Source organism: Lates calcarifer, linkage group LG10, assembly GCF_001640805.2.
Source record: "Lates calcarifer isolate ASB-BC8 linkage group LG10, TLL_Latcal_v3, whole genome shotgun sequence".
Taxonomy (NCBI): Eukaryota; Metazoa; Chordata; class Actinopteri; family Centropomidae; genus Lates; species Lates calcarifer.
The window spans coordinates 26,817,654-26,836,997 of record NC_066842.1 but is presented as its reverse complement, the minus strand read 5'-3'; the positions used below and the strand labels follow the sequence as shown (position 1 = coordinate 26,836,997).

At 38.8% G+C, this 19,344-nt stretch overlaps 1 protein-coding gene across 1 annotated transcript in view; it reads right to left on the bottom strand.

Moving 5' to 3' along the window:
• The window catches only part of ripor1 (RHO family interacting cell polarization regulator 1), a 51,307-nt gene extending 42,613 nt beyond the window's left edge, over positions 1 to 8,694 (bottom strand). Inside the window, exon 1 of the mRNA XM_018678596.2 lies at positions 8,446 to 8,694. The gene's annotated coding sequence lies outside the window, so the exon portion shown is untranslated. The remainder of the gene's footprint in view (positions 1 to 8,445) is intronic.
• Between the last annotated feature and the right edge of the window lie 10,650 nt (positions 8,695 to 19,344).

Here is a 19,344-nt window from a genome sequence, read left to right as displayed (position 1 = left end):
AAGTGTTGATTTTGCCTTCACAAGCAAGCTAAAAATTGTGAAAGGTCAGCTCCTTCTTGCTCATGTTCTCCAGTAACATTCATCTTTTACAACCTGAGCTTTTAGGTAGTCAGAGTGGCCTACCTTAGATTTTGTGGAGGAGGGACAACCCTGTACTGTACCGTTCTATTTGATGAAACAAATCATTTTAGTCATGTTTCATTCTGGTGACGTAAAATGAGGTTGGTAATGAGCTGACAGACTGTTCCTACTTCACTAAGCACTGCATGACAGGCTCTCTAAGTGTGGTTGTGTGTGTGTGTGTGTGTGGACCCCTGTGAAGTGGGGACTTTCTGGTTAATCTCCAGCTGGCCAATAAGCAGCTTAACTGTCACTGGAGTGCAGCAGGCTAATTACTAGTTTGTAGCCAGTCTAATATGGTTCAGAGCCACACATAACCATACTGAAAATAACCTCTACATTAATACTCATGTTAAAATAGACAGGAAGATTGAAGTTATGTCTTTCACTTGGCAGTTATGTATTAAATGTGGGAGTTTTACTTCCCATCCTAATAATAAACATACTATAAACTTGAATTTAAAAAAAAAATGCTTGTTCCTAGACTGTATTCAGCATTGTTTTGCATGCCTGAATTTAAGTGTGGAAGTGAAAATGTTATGTTGGCATAAAAGAACCCCTGCTACTAGAGAGCACTGACTGTACTTGGGTCTGTGACTCTTCACTGTTGGGCCAGTGTGCAGGCTGTTCACTCAGGGAACTGTGTCATTAGGTTAACCCTTCATGGAAAACCTTGAAGGGTAAGCTGTTGCATGGGTAGGTAAAGAGATACACACAACAAATGTTGAATTGATGGTTTAGCACTCTCACTGTATACTTTTGTCCATAACACATGCTTTTGTTAAGATCTTAGATCAAGGTTGTTGTCTTTATCTTGGGATTCAGTCATTTTAGACTGTCTGCCATTGAACCCAGATTCTTCCAAAGCCCTATTGCAACTGTCAGACAGGGATTCACCAAAATCAGACTTATGACCCCAGTCAAAGTGACGCATCACCTATCTATTTAGATTTTCTTTCTTTGTGAGGGGTCAAAGTTGCAGGTGTGCCTTTGCCCATAGCAGGTGTTTTGGTGTTTGGTCTTTTGCTGTTACAGTTAAACTGGCAGTGCTATCTAAATTGGTTGACTGACTTAAAGCTACTATATGCAATTTCTGGAAATCAAGCTAGTGCTTGCATTAGACTGGAAAGCAAACCACTCTGCTCATCCCACAAGTGGTACAAGTGCACAAAATATCCATGAGTGGAAAACCATGCTTGCGAGGGAGCATTTCTGCTGTGTGAGTGCACAGAACAGTATGTGCTCACACGCAGCCCTGCGAGCAGCAGCGCTTTGACGAGCGTTCATTTGACCCTCTCGTTGAGACACCAGCCACTGTTCCCACATCTACAGTTTCAAACATCAACTTGACCAGCAAGTGAGTTTCGGGCAGTTTTGAGTGCGTATGGGGGGAGGGAGGGGTCACGTTTGTGTGTATGGGACCACATTTGCGCATGAAGAACACAATTGCTCCCTCATGTGGATGGTTTTCCCTGTGTGGATACTGTTCTGTACAGTCCTATCCAGGTGAAAGTTGTTATGTGCGCAGGTTCTGAGACTAATTAAATGGCATGTGATACTAGCTTGAAGCCTCAGTGTGTGAGAGCAGGCATGTTCACATATTAATTGACATACGTGAGCTCCCACCCCGGACTCTGGCCTTCTCTGATTGGTTAGCAGGGCTTGCTTTAAACTTTACTTTAGAAGGGAATATCTCCATGCTGCTGCCAGGCTGTTCAATGAGGGTGGGAGAAGGTCAGAGAAGCCTTTGACAGCACCTCTCCACAATAAGATATGTTTTGGAGTATATGTAACATAATAAGGCTTCAGACCTAAAGCATCCATATCCTTGCAATATATTATTATATACTGTATATGTATTATACATTATATATATTGGACAAGGTATTTCATCTTCTTACATATTCATTGCATAGGGATGAATAAATGTATTTACATGTATGCACTTACTATCTTACTCTCCCTATCTGTTTTCATGGCTTTGGTCTTACAGGCAAAAGGCCAAGTGGTTAATCCCCTTATAATCTCTCTTACCTGAACCATCTGCATGTGCAGACACCACCAGAGGTGGAGAGGAGGTCAGAGAGACAGAAACAATCAATGTAAAACTGATGCAGTCTAATGCAACAGCCCTGTATTAAATCCTCCTTCATGAATTTTGTAATGTTTAATTTGTATCAAAGCTGTTTTAAGGAGGTATTGATTCACCTTTCTGATCATTTTGGAAGCTGCAGTTGAAACATATTAACAGCATTACAAACTACATCCTCAAAAAGCATCATACGATTGAATGAATCATTATAACCTCATGAGGGCAGGATTTATTGGAGGTCTGCTGTATTAGACGGCATTAGTTCTAGCTATGTGTGCCTAATAAACTGCCAACTGAATGTATTACCAGCTTCTAAACCACTGTGCAATTGGAATGAGAAGGCTGGGGGTTTGTGGAGTTACAAGAAGAGGAGAATGGGCGGGGCAGATAAGATGAACGGGAAAAATGATTAGACAAGATGAGCAGGGATTTCCCTGATTATCTAAACTTCAGCCAGGCCTACTGCAAAGAAGAAATCACTGATAAGACTAACAAGCTTCACAGAAGAATGAGATCAAGCATGAGAAAGAGAAGTAACACAGCTTGTGTAGTGTAAATTTGCAGTTAATGCAAACTCAACAATTCCCCTGAATGTTTTTCAAAGCAAGAGCGTTTCAGGGAATGGACTACAGAAGTTGAAAATAACAGCAATTGACCCACCAATGACTAAACTTCTCTCCATGCACTGACAGAGACAGACAGGAGGTCAGCAAAGGGCTAAATAGCCCTTCTTGCCAGTGCAATATACGATTACTGCAGCAGCTCTGTTATTAGACAGAATAAGACAGTGCCATGAGTCACTCTGTATTGAACTCCACTGCGTGGACACACACACTAAGTGTGTTGCCTGACTGGGCTGAGTCAGAGGTCACGTCAGGTAGAACTTCTGAGGTTTGATAATAACAGTGATCCAGCTTTACTCTGTCATTCTTAAGGTTCCACCCATGTGTACTTATGACTGATGACTATTCTGATGTTTTGTTTAGCATTTTCACTCTTTCTGTTTTCACAGACAATAGTCAATGTTTCAAACCAATGCAAAAGAATCTAATAAACGGGGCTAAATATTATTAAAAGGTTTTAGACTTATAGATTAAAGATACCATATGTTTCAGTTGCAAATGATGTCTACATTCAGTTACCAGTTTAGTATTTCCCCCAAGCTAAATCAAATGTAATCCAATCCAACAGCACTGCAATAAATCTTCTATAAAGTTTCTAATCTTCACTTTGTATTGAAAATATGCTCATTCTAGAGATTATAGGTTGTGATACTGTTAAACTATATTGCATTATACTGCTATTATTATTCTGATATTGAATCTTTACATATATATATATATATATACATATATATACATATACATATATATAGGCTGAACACAATATTAGAAACACCTCTAATAAACTGAGAAATGCATGTATATTTCAACAAGTGGTAGTTTGGACATTTGTTCTGGAGATCTTGTGCAGAAGCTGCACGAAAGTGAAATTCTTTACATACTCAACAGTTTTACTGGCTACTGATGACACTGTCCTCCCCCCCATAAGTCATCATGCTGGCAGCTTGTTATGACTGATATTGAGTTATGAGTTATGTTTTGTTGTTAAGCCACCTCTAGTAGAAATATGATGGGAGAAAATGAGAAGTCAGGTGATGTAATACAAAGAGCAACAAAGTACACATGAGGAGGAGGGGTGAATGGATGGGTCAACAAAACAAAGTTTCACACAGGAGAACAGTGTTTGATTCCCATGTTAAACAAGTGTTCAGTGCTGGTTTGTGTTTATGACTGACAGCTCCACAACCTTAGTTTTGTGTCTATTATTGTGACCTTTAAGGTCGTCTAACCCTAAGGAGGCACTTATTTGAACCCAAACTATGACCCTTTACTAAACCTATCTAAGCAGGTTACCAACCTAAACATAACCAAACTGTTCCAAAACTGCATTCACGTATTATTGTTACCATTACAGGTTGAAACTGGGGGGCACAGTGTCAGAAAACTTCTATAACTTTGTGAAACTGTCATTTTTCAGCTTAGTACAACACTAAGCAGGTCCTCCAGGACACAATGCCTGACAACATGCGTTATCCCCATATTAAAATTAGGTCATGTCTTCTTCCTCTGCATGACGGATGACTTGATAAGCCAAACTCAAGCTTGTTTGAAACAACTATACCTTTTGATAAGGTCAGACAACCTGTTGTTGAAACTAGTTCTTTTTTTTTTAGCATAACCCAGCCCATAGAAACCACCTTACTATTTTGGAATAGTCCTTTCAGTGTGGCATGACATGGACCTAGAGTGAATCCAGAACGAAAACACTGACTGTGGCAGCTAAAAATGTTCCAGACCACAAAATACAACTTTTATTTCTGAAAAACCAAACTGTTCAGTTCAAACCATGGAAGAATATTCTTGTTTCACAACATCATCTAGCTGAGGAGTCAACGTCCTTTAACTCTCATTATAACTTTAATGGTCCAGACTGGTGTGTGTGTGTGTGTGTGTGTACGTGTCTATATGAGTGTGTATATGTCCATGTTTGAGAGTTTGTGTGTTAATTGGCTGTTTGTCCAGTTTTTCAAGGAAGTCTACTCCACCAGAGGAAGTCATTAACTTCAAAGTACCATGTGTATGTGTGTGTGTGTGTGTGTGTGTGTGTGTGTGTGTGTGTGTGTGAGGGAGAGAGAAAGAGACAGAGTGCTGGGGATAACAGCACACATGGAGATACTCTTCGGTAGGTGTACCTTCTCCATCTACCTTCGAATGTATTCTTAGTGTTGAAATCAGGTGTACACATGAAAAGAAGTAGTACATTTAAGAAGAAAACAGAGTTTGAGAGCTAAGTTCAAACCCTGCCCCCACTTTTGCTTTTGGACCAGAAACGTACCACACTAGAATTTGGTTGGAACTAGACCTTTGACAACTGTCTCAACACCAGAGTTTCCTATTGATCATCACTATACATGGCAGTTTCATTATTTCCCCAAGCACCCAGGAGCCTAGAGCTGAAATGACAAAATGGTTGATGAATTGATTAATTTATTAGCAAGAACTACAAGTACTGAAGTAATTCTGCCAAAAATTCACTGACCCAGCTTCTCAAATGTGTATATTTGCCAGTTTCCCAGCTTTCCATGATAGTGAATTCAACATGTTGGAGTTTTTGACTGTTGCTCAGACACTAACAGAGCTTGACTTTTGACCACAAAAATTTAATCAGTTCATCTCTGAGTTCAGGTGAAGATATGTGCCAAATTAGAAGTTGTGAAAGCACCCATATCCAGCTACTGTGAGCCTGCTATGTTTTGTTTTGTTCCACTACAATCCTCCAGAACAGCTTTAGCGCTCTTTAACATAGATTTTCCCCATTCTTCTAAAAGATGTTCCCTTGTTTGGTGTTTTGATGATGGTGGTGGAGAGCACTGCCTAACATGTTGCTCCAGTATCTCCCATAGGTGTTCAGCTGGGTTGAGATCTAGTGTCTGTAAACACCATTTAGTTATTAGATATTTTATTACTCATTACATTTTCACTACAATTTAACTATTATTTGTTTCACTCCCCTATTGGTCAGTTTCTCTTTCAGTGGCTCAGAATGTGGTCAAAATGCACAGTATTTATCTATTATTACCTCTAATATTACAACCAACTCTAATATTACAACCAAATTGACACAACCAACTCATTCTACCAAATAATTAAACTGTAAGAGTAAATTTGTCAAACACAGAAGCAAATAAAGCTGCGGTGTGAGCTAGTGCTCATCCTCTGACCACATCATATGCTGTGGGGTTGAACCAGTATGAAAGAAATGTGCCCTTAAGCAGACTACAAAGATGACAAGCATACCTGATTGTGTAAGCTTGCCTGTGTGCACAGTGTTTTCCAGATTTTACTATTTTGTACTGCATTGCAGCCAAAATCACCTGAAAGTGTAACGAGTACAAAGATAAGGCTGCAAAGAGTTGTTCCATCCTGCTTTATGAATTAATACAATAAATGTTGAATGGGATGAAATCAGATGATTCAAATGAGTGAGCTCAGTGTCTGCCCTCTGCTCTGTATCTGTTTCATGCAGCTTGTTAGCTTAAGCCTGATCATTAGCTGAATTAGGTCTTCTAACAGTGAGAGCCCTGAAATGGCACAATGGGCTCACTGTTCACTTGGCTCTGAGAGAACAACACAGAGAGAGTGTGTTTGTGGTTTCGAAGGAGCATTCCCACAGTCAGCCTCACCGACTATGTTTTTGTCACCTATTACAGCAACATTTGGATTCCACAACCTTCCACCTTGGAACACAATCAAACAGGATTGTATGTTTGTTTCCGCAGGCACACTACCTCTACAGTATGTGCTGTATTTCAAAGCTATGCCAAGAATGCTGTCACTCCATTTAGAGACAGTTTGTCACATGTCATGACAATGGGGGTGAAGGGTGCAGAGGGGCTGAAAATTTGTTATTTTCATCATCATGTAATCAATAAATCATTTATTTAGTCTGAAAATATCAACATTTATGACAAAACCAATCACAAGACATCAGATTCCAAAGCCATGTATTCTAACTGCTTATTTAAGCTGACCAACAAAACCTCATGATTTGAGAAGCTGGAACCAGAGGAGGTTTGGCAGTTTTTATTGGTAGTTCAATTCAGTGTTTAAAATAGGCAGTCACCATCAGTTACAGTTCACACACACATTGAAAGGCAAATCTAAATGGCAAAGGAAAACTAGCCCCACCAGCTTTACAAGGTCAGACATCAGTCACATTGCAGATTTTACAGGTGCAACAGATACTATGTATAAACATTTAATATATATTTTTTAATTATTTCAATGAAGTGTCATTTCCTATTTTGGACTGAATGTGACTAAGTTGGTGTTAAAGGACAAATATTTAAGTAGTTATCAGAGTCGGTCAAATGTTGGAAGTTTGTCAAGGACAAGGATCCTGATGAGAAGTCAAATGTTGTTATGTCAAATATGGTTCTTTTTTTCTTTTTTTTTTGGATAAATAAATGTTTGGTTGGTTGTGGCAAGTGATAATGGTTGTTGCTTGTTAACAGCCAAATAAGAATGAGCAATAAAACTTCGTGAGGGAAGTCTTACTGAGCTTTGCCATAAACAGGTAGACGAGTTCTAAAAATAAACATTTCATATTTTAATGGATGGAAATTGGAACATTTAGAATTGATATAAGATCACGTCATATTTTACACAGTAATTAGTAAAAATAACTTAATTATTAATTATTATTATTAATATATTAATTATTAAGCAATTTAGTCCAACTCCTCTAAAATGGTACATATGCGCGTGCGCAAAAACACAAACAAAATCCATGCTTTGACTGAACAATGAATATGAATATTTTTCATGTCTTACTGTCATTTTAATATTCAACGTTTAAAATATGCAGCTCCCTTTTAATACTCCATCTGCACGCGCGCGCGCGCGCACACACACACACACACACACTGCACACGTCTGTCACGCAAAGCTTTGCTCATGAAAACATGGACACTGCCCTCCACCTTACGCACTGCCTCACGGTCACGCGCACAGAAAGGCTCAGACACTTTCTCTGTTTCCAGTGACAAACATTCACCCCAACTTCAGTGACACTGACAGACTGTGACGGCGCTGACTCTCGTCAACGACGTGACACATTTAAGTGAAAGCCCTCAAAAACTCGGCGTCACGACACGCACAAGGTGCACAGGGACTCATACGGGGTTCTGCCACACGCGAGCAGCAGTTATTTTAGTGGGAATTTAGCTCTCTTAGCGGATGTTTCACAGTGCTTGCTACCACTCACTGTTACTTGTTTTCTTGTAAGAACACTGCGGGATGTTCTGCAACAACAAGTAAACCAATAAGGTGATATTTTACTGAAACAGCTTGGATGAAGCTGGAGCTCAAGCTAGAAGTCCGACAGATTTAACAGATTTGCTAACCGGGTTTGGCGTGCTGGTTTCCCCATGCAGAGGAGAAGTGGACGGGACATATTGAAGGGAGACAGGACGAGACTGCAGCAGGCAGAGGCAGTTAGAGACAATCGTTTTAACAAGACAGAAAAGATGTCCAGGGCTAACAGCTAAACCCTGAACCAGCAATAGGAGGTTAACTATGACTAACCCAGAGCAGATAGAGGGCTGGTCAATTCGGCAAGTTAGATATGAGGATAGGAAAAAGAAAAAGAAAAAAATTGAATTAACGTACATGTTTTCTGCGGTGTCCTGGCTCCTCTCTGCACCCAGCAGACTCAAATCTTTTCTTTATCCAAATTAGAAAACCGGAGGCTCCTGAGTGGAACAAACAAGTCTAATATTCCAGAGCAGGTCTTCTCTCATTCCATTAGTGCTGTTGTTCACAGTGTCCTGTCTATTAAGAAATGTCCACTACGCTCGTTCAGAGAGCAGCTTTCCTCCATGCAGCCAGCTGTACAGCGTTCACTTAACCAGTATCAAGCTCTCCGCGATCGGTGGGGAAACTTCCGGTCGGCACTTTCAAATGAAAATATCGCTCGATCAACAGGCTCCTGTCAGCCCGACTACTCATCAAGTGGTTTGTGGTAATGAAGTTTATGAAGTCCAAAATCCGCAGACATGATAAGGGAAACAAAGTGTTTCGTATTTTATTATCTGATTTTAAGGTCCTGTGTAAAAACGTAGTCTCTCTGTCAAAATGGAGGCTACAACCTCCACTATCCAAGCTGGTGTTAAGCTTACATTGTTTCATATTTCCACACTGATTTAATTATACAACAAACCAAGGGCTTGGTAATATTCTAGCATATAACCTGGGGTTACCCTCGGGCCTCCTAACAGGCTACTGAGTCCATGCTGAACAGAATTTTGAATTTAATACTACAAACATAAAACAGTGCAAAAACAACACATTTCTTTCTAAAGGGAAAACAGATGAGTCTGATGCTCTTTGGTGGGGAACACAAAAGTTAAAAAAAAAAGAAAAATCCAAGGTGCTCTTCTGGCAAAAAGTTAAAAGGCCTTTATTCAGATGGCTATTTCATGATGATATTAATAAAATCATGGACACATACATGTGAAAAAAGCTGAGTAACAACCCCCACAAACAGCCTTCATGAACTTAATGAATTTCATCTTGAAGTCATGAACGTTTTTGCCAGAAGAGTGCATTTATTTTTTTAAAATCTTTCTTTACAAATAATGTTGTAGTTGAAAATAGACTTGGGATCTTAAGATTGGTTTATTTATGCTTGGCCCGGCCATGGCTCCACTAAGCAGAAAGGGCAGTAGATTTTTTTGGCTTCCCTTAATAAACAAGGAAATAGAGGGTGGTCTTAATAAAGCAACACACAAGACAAATGGCAAATATCCATGTACCTTGTCATCCAAAGCTTATACCATAATCATTAACTGTCAGAGTCTGTGATTTAAAACCTCATATTTGTTCTTGTGAAACTGAATTTTGACTTTGTTGAAGAAATATCAGACACAACAGTGTGTAATGTTTAAAGGACCCACCCATTGTACTACACTGCCATCTGCAGGACATTTAAAATTAGATAGTGCTGCAGTCACCTCCATTTGGATCAGTCAGTCGCCTCAGCTGAAGTGCATTGCACTGCCATGTGGTTATTTGTTTACCTTATTTATTTTCAATATGACTATTTAAAGAGAAAATAAAATGTCAGACATTAATAATAGATTTTGTCCCTACAAGAGCACTGTGCACTATGAAGAACTGTCAGTTTTCGTTTTAATAGAGAGCCCCAGCAGGATTAACCTGTTAGCTGGCCTTCAGTCACCATCTGAATCACTTGGCCATCTATGACAAAAATTCAGTCTGAATTGGTGGAATAGATTTCTGCCATATTCAGTACAAGAATACCAAAATGCCCAATAGGGTGTTTGTCAGGCAAGACGATTGAAAAATGTCCAATATAAGACTGTAAATCATATAATTGCACTTGCCTTTATATATATAACATAAATCATACTATTGAACTGGAGATGCTTCAGTGAAAGCAATGCTCAAGACTTTTGCACTTATTATCTATGGAGAAACAAAACTTATCTTATGACAAATGACTGGAAATTATTCAGAAACAAATAATCAGCTTGTCTGATCCTATTTACCTTTGGCATCTTTCTGCTCTAGTATTGTCCTTATCCTTAAATTGTGCAGCACAGTTTTACAGAAATGCATTCATTTATTTTGTATATAAGAACTTAATACTGAGATAAAGCAGCAGGATGGATAATGTCAAGGTTAGAGAGCCTTTGCTTTGTAACTGAGTTAAGTTCCTAGCGTGACATATTACATGCAAATAATCACACACAATTTGCTGTTAAGAGAATAGGGATGTAGCTCAATCCCTTCAATCATCTTGGTTTCTGATGTTGAGAGAATGCTGAGGACAAAGATCTGCAAAAGTTGAGATCAATTAAAAAATTGAAAGTAGAAAGAAGTCAATCTGTTCTATTGTCACAAATATGTGTCTCTGGCCATAGTGCTGACAAAGTTTTATTTTACTTATTTAATTGACTTTGTTAAGAAAACTGTGATTACCATCAATTTAAACAAAGCACACTATAGCGGTATCTACAGGCATACATGATTAATTTTATTCATCCCAAAGAAAAGTTTGGTTCCCATGATACACTGAGAAACACTATAAATACATCCATCCATCCATAGTTATTCAAACCTTTTTATTCTTCTTCCGTACGTTTTTTGGCGTCTAACTTCTCCCACATACTTGGTGCTAGAAAAACCATTCAACCACCAAAATGTTCAGCTCATTCAGGACATTATTACTTGCATTCAACTTTTTTATACTATTCATACTTTTTAAAATATTCAACTTTTTGTGCAAATTTTTACCCATTCAAATGAATGGACGGAATGTTCAAATCTGTGAAAACTTCAGCCTCTTTGAACTTTTACTACTTCAGCATACTTTGTGTTAGAAACTTCATTTAAACTTTAAACGAGTCCCAATAAGTTCAGTTGCTTTCAAATGCAATTTTTTTTGTTGTCTTTCCCATAGATCTAAATGCTGATATCACTTAAGTTACTGTTTGTATTGAAATACCAGCCAGCTGAGCTCCTGCCATCTGTGTCCCAAAAATGTCATTTTATTTATGTAACCTTTTGTTTGACCAGGTAGGTCCAATTTAAATTTATTCATCCATCCATTATCTATATCGCTTATCTGTTAAGGGTCGCGTTGGGGGCTGGAACCTATCCCAGCTGACAATGGGCAAGAGGTGGGGTACACTCTGTACAGATCGCCAGTCCATCACATATAGAGACAAACAACCATTCATGCTCACATTCACACTTACAGGCTAATTTAGAGTCACCAGTTAACCTAGCGTGCATGTCTTTGGACTGTGGGAGGAAGCTGGAGTACCTGGAGAGAACCCACACAGACACAGGGAGATCATGTAAACTCCACACAGAAAAGACCCAGGCTCGAACCATTTCAAGATTTCTGCTTCATAACCAGTTAAGTTAAAAACAGTGACGTCTTAAGGAATCTGCCTCTAGTTCTACCATTTTAAAGTGTATTTAAAGAGATTGATCCAATAAGGTTCAAATCCTTCGCCAGTGTATTCCGTGCCACAGTTGCAGAATACACAAAAGCCCATTTTCTGATGCCCATACAGGCATTTGGCACAGAAAGCAAAAAGAAGTGCTGAGAATGTCGACAGTATTACGTAGGGACAATGAAGCCTCTTTCAAAGTCACTTAGATCTTTTCCTCTTGCCATCTTGATACAAAGTCAGAATCAACTGGGCCTGCTCAGTAGTTTTATACATGCCACAAAGCATGACTGGATGTTAACTGTACAATGCCATGGCCCTGTGTAGAAGCATCTGCATTCATTATGTTTCCCCACTCATTACCTCAGGTCTTTCCTTTAATGTGTCACCCATCTGTACTTAAGACCAGTAGAGTGAATTCTGGACCACTGTTGCCACTGAGCAATTTTCGCTGTTATATTGTATGATTACTCCACTCCAACTATAAGTTATACAATATATATATCATTATAACTATTATATCAGTTTTTATGCCATGTATTGTTCCACAAATTAATACACTCAAATTAAGAAATCAAACCTCTGTTTACTGCTTAATACTTGTGAATTAACATCTGGTCTGTATTAGTGATGTACTGAGACGTCATTGGGTATTTGTTGAACCAACAAAATGATCTGTATCTGTATTTGGATAAAGGACTGCAAGTGGGCATGGTTTCTATCAGAAGTCGCATTAAATCAGTCAAATGCAATTATTGTGCCTTCAAGATAATTAAAATTTTCCCACATCCTCATATGATTTTTAACCAAATTAAGTTTTATGAGCTGTCTGAATATCGACTGAAATACAAACTGTCAAGAAATATCTGTTTCCATTATTTTTGCTTTCCTGAATAACGTACATCTCCAGTCTGGATGGATGGTACAAGTACAGGTGGCTTTTACTGGGCTGGTTGAGTAAGAGGTCCTGTGACAATAATTATTCACAGTCCATAGTATTAAGTAGCCCAGTATTGACTGACTGGGCTGATATAAGTGAAGAAAGCAACAACAGCTAATAATGTGGACACAATGTGGAAGATTTAGAATGATTCTTAGGAGTGTTATACTCCTAACAAAAGATACTGAGATTAACAGAAACATTAACACAAAGCGAAATGTGACTAACACGGCATGCTTTAGATGTGACAGATTAACAAAGGTCAATAGGTCATCATCTTCAGCCACTTACAAAGCCACTGGCCCAGGTTCTTCATTGTCCAGCTTCCCTCCTGACTCAAACACACACGTCACCGCTGAGATCCATTAATTCATACAGCAAACAAACAAATGACAGAAGTATTTAGCAAACTGAGGCCACAATATCAGCAAATATGTACAATGTACTTTCATCACCAAAGGTCTATACATTTGTTTTTTTTCCCCACAGTTGGGGGAAGAAATTGCAAGCATGGGATTATCCCCCCATACGGACCTCCAGCCAAGCACGACTACTTTTAAACCACTTTCAAACTATTCTATCCAGCCACTGACCTTAAATTGTAGAATAATAATTTCATCTGTGTGTCTGGAAAAATCAAACATGTTCCCTTGTTATTTTTTTCTATAATCTAAGACAAATAAGCATCAACTGCAGCACTTGTTATTAGATATTTAAATGTTTGTGATTCAGGAGGGGATTTGATTTTTAGCCCTCAAGGGAAAATTTCAACATGCTTGTTGCAGAGATTAAGGATGGTAGTAATACTTAATAAACATAGACTAATAGTTTTGTTTTGGGGGAATAGCTCATTTTGCTGAATTCTATTGCTGTTTGTATTCTCCATTCAGGTTGAATTGGCAAAGGAAGAGCAAGATGGCCAAGCAGTCTCTTCTGCCTGGTAGGTCCTCACATCTTCAAAAATGTCAAAGCAAATCTCAAAGTAGGAATTATTTGGATTAACTAGTGTACATTTAAAAAAAAAAATTGTATTTACTTTTTCACCTGAAAAAATCACCACACAAGTCAGCTCCCAAAGTATATTTAATAAAATGGGTGGACCATGACACATGGAACAGGGACACTAAAAGTTCAAGAACTCCCTTTTGGTAGGTCCCTGATGGGTGAAGAGTGGTTTTGGATGACTGGTGATTCCTTGAACTACAACCGACTGGACACATCACCCATCTGGCAAAACACCAGTCCCTGGAGTGGAGTGGACACCAGCTGTCCTTTCCTGTTGACGGATCATCCATGTAATGAGTATGTTTACTTTGTCTGTTTGACAGGTCAGGATCCAGTGTTATTAATGTGTCATTTTTACCATTGATGCCAGTGTTCTCTCTCTTTTTGCAGCTGTAGCACTGCATTATTTGATGTATTTAACTGTCTCCATAAGTTAGTCATAGCTAAATTCATCAAAACCAAGTGAAACAGATGACAACTGTTTTTGATTGAAATGAGAAGCTACTGACATCTTTCTAACAGAATGGAGGCAGATTTATTTTCCTGTCATTTTTGCAATTTTCCCTCTACATGAAAACAATGAACAAAACCACTCAGCAAAGATTTTCACCCCTTCCATCCTCTTTCCTCACAGATCCTCAGGAAGATGTGAACAGAGTGTAGTACATCAGTACGAGAAAGGTGCCAATGAAAAGAAACTGAGGTCTCACATAGTTTACTTAGTTTTAGCAGCCACTGTGTGTTTTTATTGTTTTGCTCTGGAAGTATTGGCAAATTTGGGCTGTAATGATGTATAATGTACCATTTCACATACAAAAATATATCATCATTTTCCACTATAGCACTGAACTCCTGTGTGCCTAGTTCAGGGACCTCAGAATGACCTCACTGCTCCCTGCAGCAATGTGGTTCTGTTGGTTTCATCAGCTCGCACGAGGATTGCAACTAAGTGTGAAGAGTCTGGGATGAAAGACGAGTGAATGACTTCAGGCATCTTGGGGTCTTTTGAATGAGTGACAGTAAAATGGATGTGTGATATTGACAGGCAGGCTCAGCAGTAAAGCAGGAGTTCTAGTGGACTTTGCTGAAAGGCAAAGTTTTTGATTTACCAGTCGATCTACGTTCCAACCCTTAAAATGACCAAAAGACTGAGATCATGAATACAAATGACTGAAATGAGTTTCCTCCATCAGGTGGCTGGACTCACCCTTATAGATGGGGATTAGGAGCTCAAACACCCACAGGGAGCTAGAAGTAGAGCTGCTGCTCACTGATGTCGAATGAAGCCAGTTGAGATGGTTCAGTTATCTGATCAGGATACTTCCTGGATGCCTTCCATTGTGTTTTTTGGGGCATGTCCAACTAATATCAGGACCAAAGTTAGACCGATAACACACTTGAGAGGCTGGGCTGGAATCCTCCAGGAAGATTTAGAAACTATTGCTGGGGACAGGGAAGTCTGCACTACCTTTCTTAACCACTGCAACCCAACTCTAGATAAATAGCAGAGAATGGATAGATTAATGGATAGAACACTTAACATTAACAGGTGCTAAAAATTCAACCAAACTACAACAGTGACACTTAAGCAATGCAATCTCTGAATGAACCCACAAAATGGTGGGATTTGTTGGATCTCTCTCTGTAAATTTGATAAGCTAAAGAGTACGGTCTAGACCTGCTCTATATGTACAGTGCCTTGAGATCATTTCTGTTGTGAATTGGCGCTATATAAATAAAATTAAATTGACTAAATAATCCATAGAAAATAATAAGTTGTTAATTTTTGGCTGCAGTTTATTGGCTGATTCACTTTTCATGCTCACTTTTCTCCTCTCTGCTTCTTCAAGGTACCGAAGTTGAATGGAGTTAGTCTTTTTAATACAACAATGGGTGGAGGTGGGATGAAGTAAAACAATTTTCCACACTCATAATATCTGACTGAGTGCAGTAATCATCATCAAGAGAAAGTAATCATGAGAAATCATAGTTGTGTCTCTATGTAATGTCTGATTTAATTTTACTCCACTAGTTGCATTTGTAAGATATGAAACCATTTTCATAAAAGTCAGTTTATTTTGGGAGGGATTAAAGTACAATAGCTGTCCGCCACCTCAGCTGCTCCTTAATAGTAACAACACTGAAAAAAATATAAAAATATTGTGTAGTTTATTTTCATACAATGTTAGAAAATTCTATAACACACATTCTATAGTACATATATTCATAACAGCAGACGAAAACATGAAAAACAAGAACCAAATCAACAACATTTTGGTGACCAAAGAAAGAATACTATAAATTACTACTGGTCAGACTCAGAGACTTGCACAGCTTGCCCTGATATTTGTCAGTGTTCTTGAGTTCCTATTTAAATTGTCTAAAATTATTTTAATTCTTCCTTTAACCTTTGCATATGTAATAATAAACAAAAATAGTTCAGTGTTGCTCTGTAATTTATTTTGCAACAGTTCTTCCATTTGAAGCACAACCTTATGAACACAATTGTGAGTTTACTTACTACTTTTGCCTTTATGCAGAGTTGCCAGAAGATGGCAGCCAAGGATCACAATGATAAGAATTCCTCACATAATCCTACACAGTTAACTGGAGTAGGATTTGCTATGGTAAACATATTATTGGACTGAATTTGGCTGTTGCTTCAGAAATGAAGTCCTCTGTCATTGAAGTGACATAATGGGCTCCAGTGCATGATGATGATTGAAATGATGATGATTGGATTGAAAATTTACCTGCTTTTGTCTTGTCTGCTTCATCAGGCAACTACCTTTCTCCCCTCTCCTCTCTGCTTTAGTCTGACATTGTATTTAACATTTTCTGTGCATTACATATTAATAATGGTTTGTGGGAGTGGCTGTGGCTCAGGAGGTACAGTGGGTTGCCCACTGGAAAGTCAGAGGTTTAATTCTCTGGCTCTCCCAGTCTGCGTGCCAAAGTATCCCTGGGGAAGATACTGAACCCTGAATTTCCCCTGATGATGTACCTTCAGTGTATGAGCTGTGCTGTGTGTGTTTTAGAATGCTGTATGTGTAGAGCTGAGCTCCATATGAATGTGTGTGTGGATAGGTAAATGTGACCTATAGTGTTAAGTGCTTTGAGTGGTTGACACGACTGAAAATTATAAATGTAATCAATGTACCATCAATATCAGACCAAAAAGCAAAAATAGGGAAAAAAATACCTGTCTGACAGCGACAGCTCAAAATTGAACATTATTATCTTTGTAAAGGTCAAATTTATGGTTCCAGATAACCTAAAGAAAAGCACACTAAGCTGAACTTGCTTCATGGTACAGACCCCTGGTTGCAGTTCATTTACTTGAATGCTACCCTCCCCACTACCTGTTCCTCGTTGCTGGTTATCCCATCATGATCCTTGAGAGGGATCTGGCTTTGTCCAGCCTGCTTCTTTTTGTGTGTTTCAACAACCTGAGAAGCAACATGTCCAGCAGTCCCACACTGGGAGCCTCTGCCATTCTGACACTGGCAAAGGAGCTTTTAAGCACTTCACTAATGCCAGGTGCAGTTCATTGATGGGTCATCAGGTATCACCTGGGTGGAGCTAGTGGGAAGACAGGAAAAGGACAGAGCACCACAAACATACAGCCCGTAACAGTAAGGAAATATGTCTTAGCATTAGATTAGACTGTTAGTTCTTGTTGAAGTAGCCTGTTTAAAGGATGCAGTTCAGGGTGTGAGGTATGAGTTTGACTTTATTTGACTAAATTTGGCAGCTGCTTGAAATGAAGTCCTCTGTAAATAAAATGACATATGGATTGTCTTTGTTCAGAGAAAAATTAATTATGCAACTCTGTTTCCTCTTCCCAATACCACAAATCACATATTTGCCTCAAGGAGCTTGACAAAGTAGATGAGGAAAAATCCTTTAACTGGAATAAATGGAGGAAGAACAATCACTTCCCAAGATGGACAGACATGCAATAGTTGTTGAGATGTCATTCCTGGGAACTCATGTGCTTGAGGCAATGAACAAACAGAGATTTTAGAGAGATGCAGTGGTTTTCAGGAAGTTTACAGTAATCCTGTCAGCAGCACCATATGTACTGTATGTATTAGGTGAAACAGATTAATTGAGACTGAGAATGACCTATGGGCACTGCATTTCAGTTTTTTTATTTCCATGTTCAGTATTGCTATTTTAAAAATGTGACTACTGACTATACATTGTTTCTCAGAGGGGTGAGGCTTGCTTATAAATATGGCAGTTATTACAGCATAGTTTGCACCCTAGGCAAATTCCTCATTAAGTCCCTTAGACTCTCTGGGAGGAAACTATAGCCCCCAGTACCCCAGTGATTATATAATTTATTAAATCTTTCTGATATATACTGTACAATAGCAGATTATCAATATCAGGGATATGGATATAAAGAGTCTATTGTTGCTGCTGATGGCAGGTACAAGTATTTAACTAAAAGAAAAAACTGTATTGGTAGGAATCAGCCCTTTCATACAGACCCCCATGGGGAAACAAAAAAAAAAACAACAAAACAAAACAAAAAAAAACAAATAGAAGAAAAAAATCTTTGAGTTTCTGGTGCACACCTCTTCTTAGCATTGCTTTATTGTTACCATTTCCAACAAACAGTATGTTTCAAAGTATTATTTACACAAGAAAGCACCATGGACATGATGATTAGGGCAGAAAGTTTGACTGAAATCCCCTCCAACATCCTAAATCCATTCCTTGCCCTTACAGTCTTGTGTTTTTAGCTTTGAAAAGGCCAAGAGAAATGACCTCACCTATAAACTCTTTGCAGCTGAGTATTGTCAGACACACATACAGCCACATAAGTTCTCAGATGATGCCATGAAAGGAGTGTTGAGATGTCACCTTGTCCCATTTCTCTGTTGACTGTATGTAATTAATGTTCTGCACTGCTCTATATGTGTGTGGATGAGGTCAGTGTGTAATTAATGTTCTGATATAGATAGAACTTCTGCCGTCTGCCTATAATTACTGTATACTGGTGGTCCAATGTGGGCTTTACACTGGATATGTGTCAAGTTTGGGGCATGTGTGTTCCTGTGCATGTGTGCAGTGATGAGCTTGTTCTGTCCACTGTGAATCAGATGATGTCATAATTATTTTGATGACAGAGAGTAGAGTAGAGGACAGAAGAGGTTTAGGAAAGGAAGAGAGAGAGGAAGGCTGGACAAGAGGACACGTGGCACCTTCGTCTCACGTTATCTGTAATTACTGTTCAGATGTAGGTAGATGTGTTGACTGTATAATCACTGTGCACTAATACCCGTGTGTGTGTGTGTGTGTGAGAGAGAGAGAGAGAGAGAGTGCTGAGGTGCCAAAATGTCCTTCCCTGTATATTATTAATATGTGTAGAATTACTAATTACTGTATATTTGGTCTGAACATGCATTTGAGGACCACAAGTCTTCTATACATAACACTGGCTGGGTACAGACACCCAGTTGGCAGTTTATTAGGAACACTTAGCTAAAACTAATGCAGTCAAATACAATAACATTGCAATAAATCCTCCTTCAAGACAGTTGTGATGTTCAGATAGAGGTGTTCAATTCTCTTGATATCCATAGAGGTGATTTTATTGTTTATCCTGTGTTAAATAATACTAACACC